Below are 10094 nucleotides of genomic sequence, written 5' to 3'. Positions count from 1 at the left end.
TGAGCAATGTTTCAATGACCTGATGAATTCAGGCTGTTCTGGCGGCAAAAAAGGGTTTGACCCAGTACTAGATGGGTGTACCTAATACACTGGCCACCGTGTAAAGGCATGTTTTTTTTTTTTTTTTACATAAAGTGTAAAAACAAGAATTCCTTAAATTCCTGCCCAATTAGTCACCTGAATAACTCACCCAGTGGTCATATGTAGCTGACGGACAAAAGGTGAATACCTAGCTTGATACTTTCACATGAATTACTTTTTTAATGATTTACACAATAGAAAAAAAGAACATATCGGAACCAATTCAGCACACTGTCAGAAATAAACAATGTTGCCATGAGAATGAACATTGACCATAAACTTTCCAAGCATTATGGCGGCCTGCATCTCATTTCCTACGAGGCTTTCCAGAAACTCACCCCAGAACTTTTCACCCTACTGAATACATCCATGTTGTTCCTGATGTCTGAAAGCAGGAAGTTGCCCCACTGTGAATGATAGAGATAATATCACTGAGTTTACATCACAGCAGCATTATGGCAAGCACTACTGTCTTCACCTCCTTTCCTATTTCTGAAAGAGCGGTCTGAAGATTTACGAGACCGATCACATGTTGCTGCCACACCATTACAGCTATGGTTTTTGTAGTGTCTTATGTCAGAAAAGCCCTTTCCACATCTCTTGCAATAATAAGGCCTAACTCCAGTGTGGACCTGCATGTGGGCTTTGACATTGTTGGCTTGGCCGAAACCTCTCCCACAGACGTCACATTTGAATGGCTTCTCTCCCGTGTGGACTCGCTCATGCCTTTTGAGATTGGTGCCGACTGAGAAAGTCTTGTCACAATAACTGCATTTGAAGGGCTTTTCACCTGTATGGATTCGCTCATGTCCTTCGAGAGCTTGCTTAAGAACAAATTTCTTTTCACAGTATTTACAAGCGTAGGGCTTCACTCCACTGTGAAGTCTCATGTGATAGTCAAAAGTATTTTTATAGGCGAAGGTCTTTCCACAAATGGAACAAGAGTATTGCTTTAGTCCTGTGTGAATTCGTTGATGGTTTTTCAGAGTTAGCATGGAGCTGAAGCCGTTCAAACACACGTCGCAACTGAATGGCTTTGTTGAGGTTCCCGCTCTCCTGGCGGTTCTCTCTCTCGTTCTCTCTTTTATCTCTCGTTCTTTCTGCTTCTCTCCTTCAGCTGTGTGCCATTTTAGATGGTGTCGTCTCATTAGAAAATTGTACATAAAAGTCTTTCCACATAGGTCACACATAAATGGTTTGGTTGCCCCATGACGATGCATGTGAGCTTTTAAAAGGGTGGACTGAAGGTAGCTTGTCCCACACAATATACATTTGTATGGTCTCTCCCCTGTGTGAAGAACTTGGTGTCTCACAAGGTTTCCTTTATGGCCGAAAGCAGCTCCACATGTCTCACATGTAAATGGCTTCTGCCCTGTATGGATTACCTTGTGTCTTTCAAGGCTGGATTTAGTCATAAAACGCTTACCACACTCTGAGCATGAATGCGGACGTTCACCTGTATGTGTTCGCATATGATAACTCAGGCCACCACTCTGTGTGTAACTCTTTCCACATACAGCACAGCTGTATGGTTTTTCACCGGTGTGGATTCTCTCGTGCTCGATAAGCAGTTTCCTTAATGTGAAACCCTTTCCACAAGTCAGGCACTTGAACGGTCTCTCCACTGCATGAACAAGCTGATGTCGTTTCAGATCTTTTTTGGTAGAGAATGTATTTCCACAGATTTTGCAACTGAAAGTTTTTTCTCTGTGACGCAACATGTGATGTTCGAGCTGCTTGGACATTCTGAATGTTTTGCCACATTGACCACAAGCGAATGGCCTCTCTCCTGTGTGAATTAGCTTGTGACGTACCAGCAAGCGGTTCCGGCTGAAGGTCTTGTCACAATCATCACACTTGAAGGGTTTTGTGTGAGTTAGCGTGTGAGATTCCAGTGACCCTTCCATGCTGAAGGTCTTTTCACAAACATCACACTTGAAGGGTCTTGCGTGAGTTAGCTTGTGTTTTACCAGCCGTTTGTTCCGGCTAAAAGTCTTCTCACAAATATCACACTTGAAGCGTTTGGTTTCTTTGGATCGTGTCCCTTTAGTAGTATTGCTGTTTTTCTGGTTTTCATGGCTGTCTCTCCCGTTGCCCTCAGGCAAAGCAGCTCTCATATGCTCAACGTTGGATTCGGTGTCTCTTGGGGAGAAGTCTGTATTCAGTCCATCTGTGTCTCCCAGAGAGGAGTCATTCTCCAATGAAGACGTCTCTGTGGTTTTACAGCAAATCTTTGCAGGACCTAAAGATAAGGAATATGAGTATATACACACACAAAACTATAAATGAAATCGGGCTTTACACATTACCAAGCTATTTTCAAAATTAAAATAAGTTGTCTTGTATTCATTGGTTTCAGTTTCAAATCATGAAAAACATGTTCAATTTATGAATTCAATGATTCAATTTATGCATTACACATTAAAAATATTGAATTGAAATGGTTTCTGTTGTTGGCACTGAAATCGCTCAATACAGAAAGCCCCATTGGGCCAGAGCCTATAGATCTCCTGTTTCTGTTGCATGAGGCATCTTGATGTAGAAATAGACAAGCTGGACACTCGTCTAACTTAGTTGGTCAAATAAGTCTACCAATATATGGTGGTCCATGCGATCCAGTTCCTTGGGACGTCCTAAACCCAATGAAGTTGGAAATTAAAATGGTTAGGGAGTGGACATGCCATGGATTCCGGATTGAACTGACCCAACCCTTATGGCAATATCAATATTTTTTACATGAGCGTTAAAATAAGCATACTTTTACCTGGCTGTGTATTATTTTCAAACAACTGGGTCATCTGCACGACCTTGGTCTTCAGTTTCACGTTCTCATTTTGTAAACGCGAGGAAGCCACTAGGAATAGTTGGCAGATTTTACGAATAGCCTCCTCCATCATCAGATTCATAATTGTGCAAAGCTGTGTGGAGAAATTGAAAAACATGTTACTTAAGTAACTAGCTAAGCTATACGCTGCTACAGCAAAGATGCGAAACCAATAAGTCTGCAAACTAGTTAACGTTAGCTAACAAGCTTAGCCGAAGGCTAAGATAGCTAGCTAGTAACGTTAGCCTGCTAGAGAAGCTAGCTATTTTAGCCATAGTTATACCATATATCATGTGGTTAAAAACCAACGTTGGATAAACTAGATAGCTAACGCTACGCGTAGTCACCAGTATATTGACGTAACTTTAGCTCACCTCTCTCTCCGGATTGCTAACATTGGCGTAAGAGTTTGGCCAAAGTTTGTTAATTTCTGTAATTGCCGCCTCGACAACAACGGCCATAATCGATGTTGTTTCTGACTGGTACATGTTGTAAGATGTAGCCATTTTGCCCTCAGACTAATTTGCATAGAATAATAACCAAGCTAACTAGCTAGCTATCAACTGCCAGCAACGGGAAGCTAGTCGTCAGAAATACTGAGACGGCCGTGTCTCCGTTTAACAATGACAGTAGTTGTCCCAAACACGGGAAGGCAGGGATTTGGCTAGAAGGGATACTGTTTTTGTCAAAATTGACTTTTCGTAGCAAGTTAGAAAGTACGCAGAAGATTTGGATAATTAACGTAGCAGGTCAGGGCATTATTAGATTAAGGTTAGGCAAAGTGTTTGCTAAAATGCCCCCCAATCTTTTCTCCAAACTGTATACCAAAGTTTTTTTTATAACTATTCCCAAGAAAGACCACAGCCTGTCGTTTCCAATGAGAGCAAATTCATCATAGTGGGCAGAACAAGCAAGGACGCAGGCCAAGCACGAGCTAGCGAGAGCCTATCAGCGCGTTGTAGCATGTATTTGCATGGAAAATAACTCAATTCGCCCTTCAACTCTTTCTAAACAACACAACTTAGTCCACTCTGTCCGTAACAGATTTTAATTTTGGGAACAGAAAATTACTGAGACCAAGTGTTACATTGCTGAGAAAATGAGCAGAATGTAGGCCAAAATCCATCTTCTCCCACTGTGCTTCCTCTCACCACTCTATTTGGTGGTGAGTGGAAACGCCAAACGGATACTTCACATTTATACGTCTGGTAAAATATCTGTCTCATATCTGCGTATACCTTCTAGACATAACCGGAAGGCAGGCAGTCTTTGGTTGTCGCTAGTTACCACAGCCACAAAGTCGAAATAGGTTATATCGTACAAATTCACGAACCCCCCCCCCCCCCCCCCCAAATATATATTTTTGGTCTTAATTTACAGTTTGCAGTGTGGTTACGGTTAGCCTTAAAATCGGATTTTAAGAAGATATTTTAGAAATAAACCGGTGTATAACTTTGTGTCTGTGGTAACTAGTGACCTCAGTCTTTTCCTTCTATGGTATTATGGCAGGCTGCAAACATACGTTAGAAGTGCATGCTCCCACCTACTGTGTGGGCTGTTCTGCAGTGTGAATTCACTACACTTTGTGACAGAAAAAGGACTAAGAGTTTCTAAACCCAGAGGTGACACTTGCGAAACAGACAAAGCCGACCAGGCGGGGGTTTGAGAAGTCAATGAGAGAAGTAAAAAACACAGTCGAGACTCAAAATATGTAAGAACATTCATATCAACCACATGGTAGCGCTCTAACAGGCACATGTTTATATCTGTTGATCTGTTTGAAATTTGGCACACATGCTCAGGGATATGAGTCTAGCTATCCCACGCACTATCAAATCAAATTTATTTCAAATCAAATCAAATTTATTTATATAGCCCTTCTTACATCAGCTGATATCACAAAGTGCTGTACAGAAACCCAGCCTAAAACCCCAAACAGCAAGCAATGCAGATGTAGAAGCACAGTGGCTAGGAAAAACTCCCTAGAAAGGCCAAAACCTAGGAAGAAACCTAGAGAGGAACCAGGCTATGAGGGGTGGCCAGTCCTCTTCTGGCTGTGCCAGGTGGAGATTATAACAGCACATGGCCAAGATGTTCAAAAATGACCAGCATTGTCAAATAATAATAATCATAGTAGTTGTCGAGGGTGCAACAAGTCAGTAACACAAGAGTAAGTGTCAGTTGGCTTTTTCATAGCCGATCTTTGAGAGTATCTCTACCACTCCTGCTGTCTCTAGAGAGTTGAAAACAGCAGGTCTGGGACAGGTAGGACGTCCGGTGAATAGGTCAGGGTTCCAGCAGGTCTGGGACAGGTAGCACGTCCGGTGAACAGGTCAGGGTTCCATAGCTGCAGGCAGAACAGTTGGAACTGGAGCAGCAGCACGGCCAGGTGAACTGGGGACAGCAAGGAGTCATCAAGCCAGGTAGTCCTGAGGCATGGGCTCAGGTCCTCCGAGAGAGAGAAAGAAAGAAAGAGAGAATTAGAGAGAGCATATTTAAATTCACACAGGACACCGGAAAAGACGAGAAATACTCCAGATGTGACAGACTGACCCTAGCCCCCGACACATAAACTACTGCAGCATAAATACTGGAGGCTGAGACAGGAGGGGTCAGGAGACACTGTGGCCCCATCCGATGAAACCCCCAGACAGGGCCAAACAGGTAGGATATAACCCCACCCACTTTGCCAAAGCACAGCCTCCACACCACTGGAGGGATATCTCCAACCACCAACATACCATCCCGGGACAAGGCCGAGTATAGCCCACAAAGATCTCCGCCACGGCACAGCCCAAGGAGGGGCGCCAACCCAGACAGGAAGACCACGTCAGTGACTCAACCCACTCAAGTGACGCACCCCTCCCAGGGACGGCATGGAAGAACACCAGTAAGCCAGTGACTCAGCCCCTGTAATAGGGGTAGAGGCAGAGAATCCCAGTGGAAAGAGGGGAAACCGGCCAGACAGAGACAGCAAGGGCGGTTTGTTGCTCCAGCCTTTCCGTTCACCTTACATTTACATTTAAGTCATTTAGCAGACGCTCTTATCCAGAGCGACTTACAAAATGGTGCATTCACCTTATGATATCCAGTGGAACAACCACTTTACAATAGTGCATCTAAATCTTTTAAGGGGGGGGGGGGGGGGGGGGGGGTTAGAAGGATTACTTTATCCTATCCTAGGTATTCCTTAAAGAGGTGGGGTTTCAGGTGTCTCCGGAAGGTGGTGATTGACTCCGCTGTCCTGGCGTCGTGAGGGAGCTTGTTCCACCATTGGGGTGCCAGAGCAGCGAACAGTTTTGACTGGGCTGAGCGGGAACTGTGCTTCCTCAGAGGTAGGGGGGCCAGCAGGCCAGTGGTGGATGAACGCAGTGCCCTTGTTTGGGTGTAGGGCCTGATCAGAGCCTGAAGGTATGGAGGTGCCGTTCCCTTCACAGCTCCGTAGGCAATCACCATGGTCTTGTAGCGGATGCGAGCTTCAACTGGAAGCCAGTGGAGAGAGCGGAGGAGCGGGGTGACGTGAGAGAACTTGGGAAGGTTGAACACCAGACGGGCTGCGGCGTTCTGGATGAGTTGTAGGGGTTTAATGGCACAGGCAGGGAGCCCAGCCAACAGCGAGTTGCAGTAATCCAGACGGGAGATGACAAGTGCCTGGATTAGGACCTGCGCCGCTTCCTGTGTGAGGCAGGGTCGTACTCTGCGAATGTTGTAGAGCATGAACCTACAGGATCGGGTCACCGCCTTGATGTTAGTGGAGAACGACAGGGTGTTGTCCAGGATCACGCCAAGGTTCTTAGCACTCTGGGAGGAGGACACAAGGGAGTTGTCAACCGTGATGGCGAGATCATGGAACGGGCAGTCCTTCCCCGGGAGGAAGAGCAGCTCCGTCTTGCCGAGGTTCAGCTTGAGCTGGTGATCCGTCATCCACACTGATATGTCTGACAGACATGCAGAGATGCGATTCGCCGCCTGGTTATCAGAAGGGGGAAAGGAGAAGATTAATTGTGTGTCGTCTGCATAGCAATGATAGGAGAGACCATGTGAGGATATGACAGCCAAGTGACTTGGTGTATAGCGAGAATAGGAGAGGGCCTAGAACAGAGCCCTGGGGGACACCAGTGGTGAGAGCGCATGGTGCGGAGACAGATTCTCGCCACGCCACCTGGTAGGAGCGACCTGTCAGGTAGGACGCAATCCAAGCGTGGGCCGCGCCGGAGATGCCCAACTCGGAGAGGGTGGAGAGGAGGATCTGATGGTTCACAGTATCAAAGGCAGCAGATAGGTCTAGAAGGATGAGAGCAGAGGAGAGAGAGTTAGCTTTAGCAGTGCGGAGAGCCTCCGTGACACAGAGAAGAGCAGTCTCAGTTGAATGCCCAGTCTTGAAACCTGACTGATTAGGATCAAGAAGGTCATTCTGAGAGAGATAGCAGGAGAGCTGGCCAAGGACGGCACGTTCAAGAGTTTTGGAGAGAAAAGAAAGAAGGGATACTGGTCTGTAGTTGTTGACATCGGAGGGATCGAGTGTAGGTTTTTTCAGAAGGGGTGCAACTCTCGCTCTCTTGAAGACGGAAGGGACGTAGCCAGCGGTCAAGGATGAGTTGATGAGCGAGGTGAGGAAGGGGAGAAGGTCTCCGGAAATGGTCTGGAGAAGAGAGGAGGGGATAGGGTCAAGTGGGCAGGTTGTTGGGCGGCCGGCCGTCACAAGACGCGATATTTCATCTGGAGAGAGAGGGGAGAAAGAGGTCAAAGCACAGGGTAGGGCAGTGTGAGCAGGACCAGCGGTGTCGTTTGACTTAGCAAACGAGGATCGGATATCGTCAACCTTCTTTTCAAAATGGTTGACGAAGTCATCCGCAGAGAGGGAGGAGGGGGAGGAGGATTCAGGAGGGAGGAGAAGGTAGCAAAGAGCTTCCTAGGGTTAGAGGCAGATGCTTGGAATTTAGAGTGGTAGAAAGTGGCTTTAGCAGCAGAGACAGAAGAGGAGAATGTAGAGAGGAGTGAGTGAAAGGATGCCAGGTCCGCAGGGAGGCGAGTTTTCCTCCATTTCCGCTCGGCTGCCCGGAGCCTTGTTCTGTGAGCTCGTAGTGAGTCGTCGAGCCACGGAGCAGGAGGGGAGGACCGAGCCGGCCTGGAGGATAGGGGACAGAGAAAATCAAAGGATGCAGAAAGGGAGGAGAGGAGGGTTGAGGAGGCAGAATCAGGAGATAGGTTGGAGAAGGTTTGAGCAGAGGGAAGAGATGATAGGATGGAAGAGGAGAGAGTAGCGGGAGAGAGAGAGCGAAGGTTGGGACGGCGCAATACCATCCGAGTAGGGGCAGAGTGAGAAGTGTTGGATGAGAGCAAGAGGGAAAAGGATACAAGGTAGTGGTCGGAGATTTGGAGGGGAGTTGCAATGAGATTAGTGGAAGAACAGCATCTAGTAAAGATGAGGTCAAGCGTATTGCCTGCCTTGTGAGTAGGGGGGGAAGGTGAGAGGGTGAGGTCAAAAGAGGAGAGGAGTGGAAAGAAGGAGGCAGAGAGGAATGAGTCAAAGGTAGACGTGGGGAGGTTAAAGTCACCCAGAACTGTGAGAGGTGAGCCATCCTCAGGAAAGGAACTTATCAAGGCGTCAAGCTCATTGATGAACTCTCCAAGGGAACCTGGAGGGCGATAAATGATAAGGATGTTAAGCTTGAAAGGGCAGGTAACTGTGACAGCATGGAATTCAAATGAGGAGATAGACAGATGGGTCAGGGGAGAAAGAGAGAATGTCCACTTGGGAGAGATGAGGATTCCAGTGCCACCACCCCGCTGGCTCGATGCTCTAGGGGTATGCGAGAACACGTGGGCAGACGAAGAGAGAGCAGTAGGAGTAGCAGTGTTATCTGTGGTAATCCATGTTTCCGTCAGCGCCAGGAAGTCTAGGGACTGGAGGGTAGCATAGGCTGAGATGAACTCAGCCTTGTTGGCTGCAGACCGGCAGTTCCAGAGGCTGCCGGAGACCTGGAACTCCACGTGGGTCGTGCGCGCTGGGACCACCAGGTTAGAGTGGCAGCGGCCACGCGGTGTGAAGCGTTTGTATGGCCTGTGCAGAGAGGAGAGAACAGGGATAGACAGACACATAGTTGACAAGCTACAGAAGTGTTGTTTCTTGTATTATTGTCTCCTGTGTCTTTAGAGAACTGTTTCACTTTGATATCCTTTTTCTTCTGTCCTGATTTTCTCTTTCTTTTCTTCTGTTAACTAGATATTCTTTGTTGTTCTTCGTTAGCTAGCTAGCTTCTTCCAACCTTCACACCCCTGGGCCAGACTACACTTAATCATAGGACCTACTGAAGAGATATGTCTTCAGTAAAGACTTAAAGGTTGAGACTGAGTCTGCGTCTCTCACATGGGTAGGCAGACTATTCCATAAAAATGGAGCTCTATAGGAGAAAGCCCTGCCTCCAGCTGTTTGCTTAGAAATTCTAGGAACAAATTAGGAGGCCCGCGTCTTGTGACCGTAGCGTACGTGTAGGTATGTACGGCAGGGCCAAAAACCTCTCCTGGGGAATGCTGCTTTTTAGTTAACTTTGCGACAGTATCAAAAAGAAATTTCGGATTGTTCTTCTTTTCCTCAATTAAGTTGGAAAAATAGGATGATCGAGCAGCAGTGAGGGCTCTTCGATACTGCACGGTACTGTCTTTCCAAGCTAGTCGGAAGACTTCCAGTTTGGTGTGGCGCCATTTCCGTTCCAATTTTCTGGAAGCTTGCTTCAGAGCTCGTGTATTTTCTGTATACCAGGGAGCTAGTTTCTTATGACAAATGTTTTTAGTTTTTAGGGGTGGAACTGCATCTAGGGTATTGCGCAAGGTTAAATTGAGTTCCTCGGTTAGGTGGTTAACTGATTTTTGTCCTCTGACGTCCTTGGGTAGGCAGAGGGAGTCTGGAAGGGCATCAATGAATCTTTGGGTTGTCTGAGAATTTATAGCACGACTTTTAATGCTCCTTGGTTGGGGTCTGAGCAGATTATTTGTTGCAATTGCAAACGTAATAAAATGGTGGTCCGATAGTCCAGGATTATGAGGAAAAACATTTAGATCCACAACATTTATTCCATGGGACAAAACTAGGTCCAGAGTATGACTGTGGCAGTGAGTAGGTCCAGAGACATGTTGGACAAAACCCACTGAGTCGATGATGGCTCCGAAAGCCTTTTGGAGTGGGTCT

General features: G+C 46.7%; 1 non-coding gene across 1 annotated transcript; it reads right to left on the bottom strand.

The window, feature by feature from the left end:
- Positions 1-238: 238 nt before the first annotated feature.
- Positions 239-3837, bottom strand: LOC106571086 (uncharacterized). Its single transcript, XR_014378937.1, has 3 exons — positions 3280-3837; positions 2846-2999; positions 239-2323 (listed from the first exon to the last, which is right to left on the bottom strand). It is a non-coding gene; the product is annotated as an uncharacterized LOC106571086 (transcript).
- Between the last annotated feature and the right edge of the window lie 6257 nt (positions 3838-10094).

This window comes from Salmo salar, chromosome 01 (assembly GCF_965601325.2).
Source record: "Salmo salar chromosome 01, fSalSal1, whole genome shotgun sequence".
Taxonomy (NCBI): Eukaryota; Metazoa; Chordata; class Actinopteri; order Salmoniformes; family Salmonidae; genus Salmo; species Salmo salar.
This window is presented reverse-complemented; position numbering and strand designations above follow the sequence as displayed.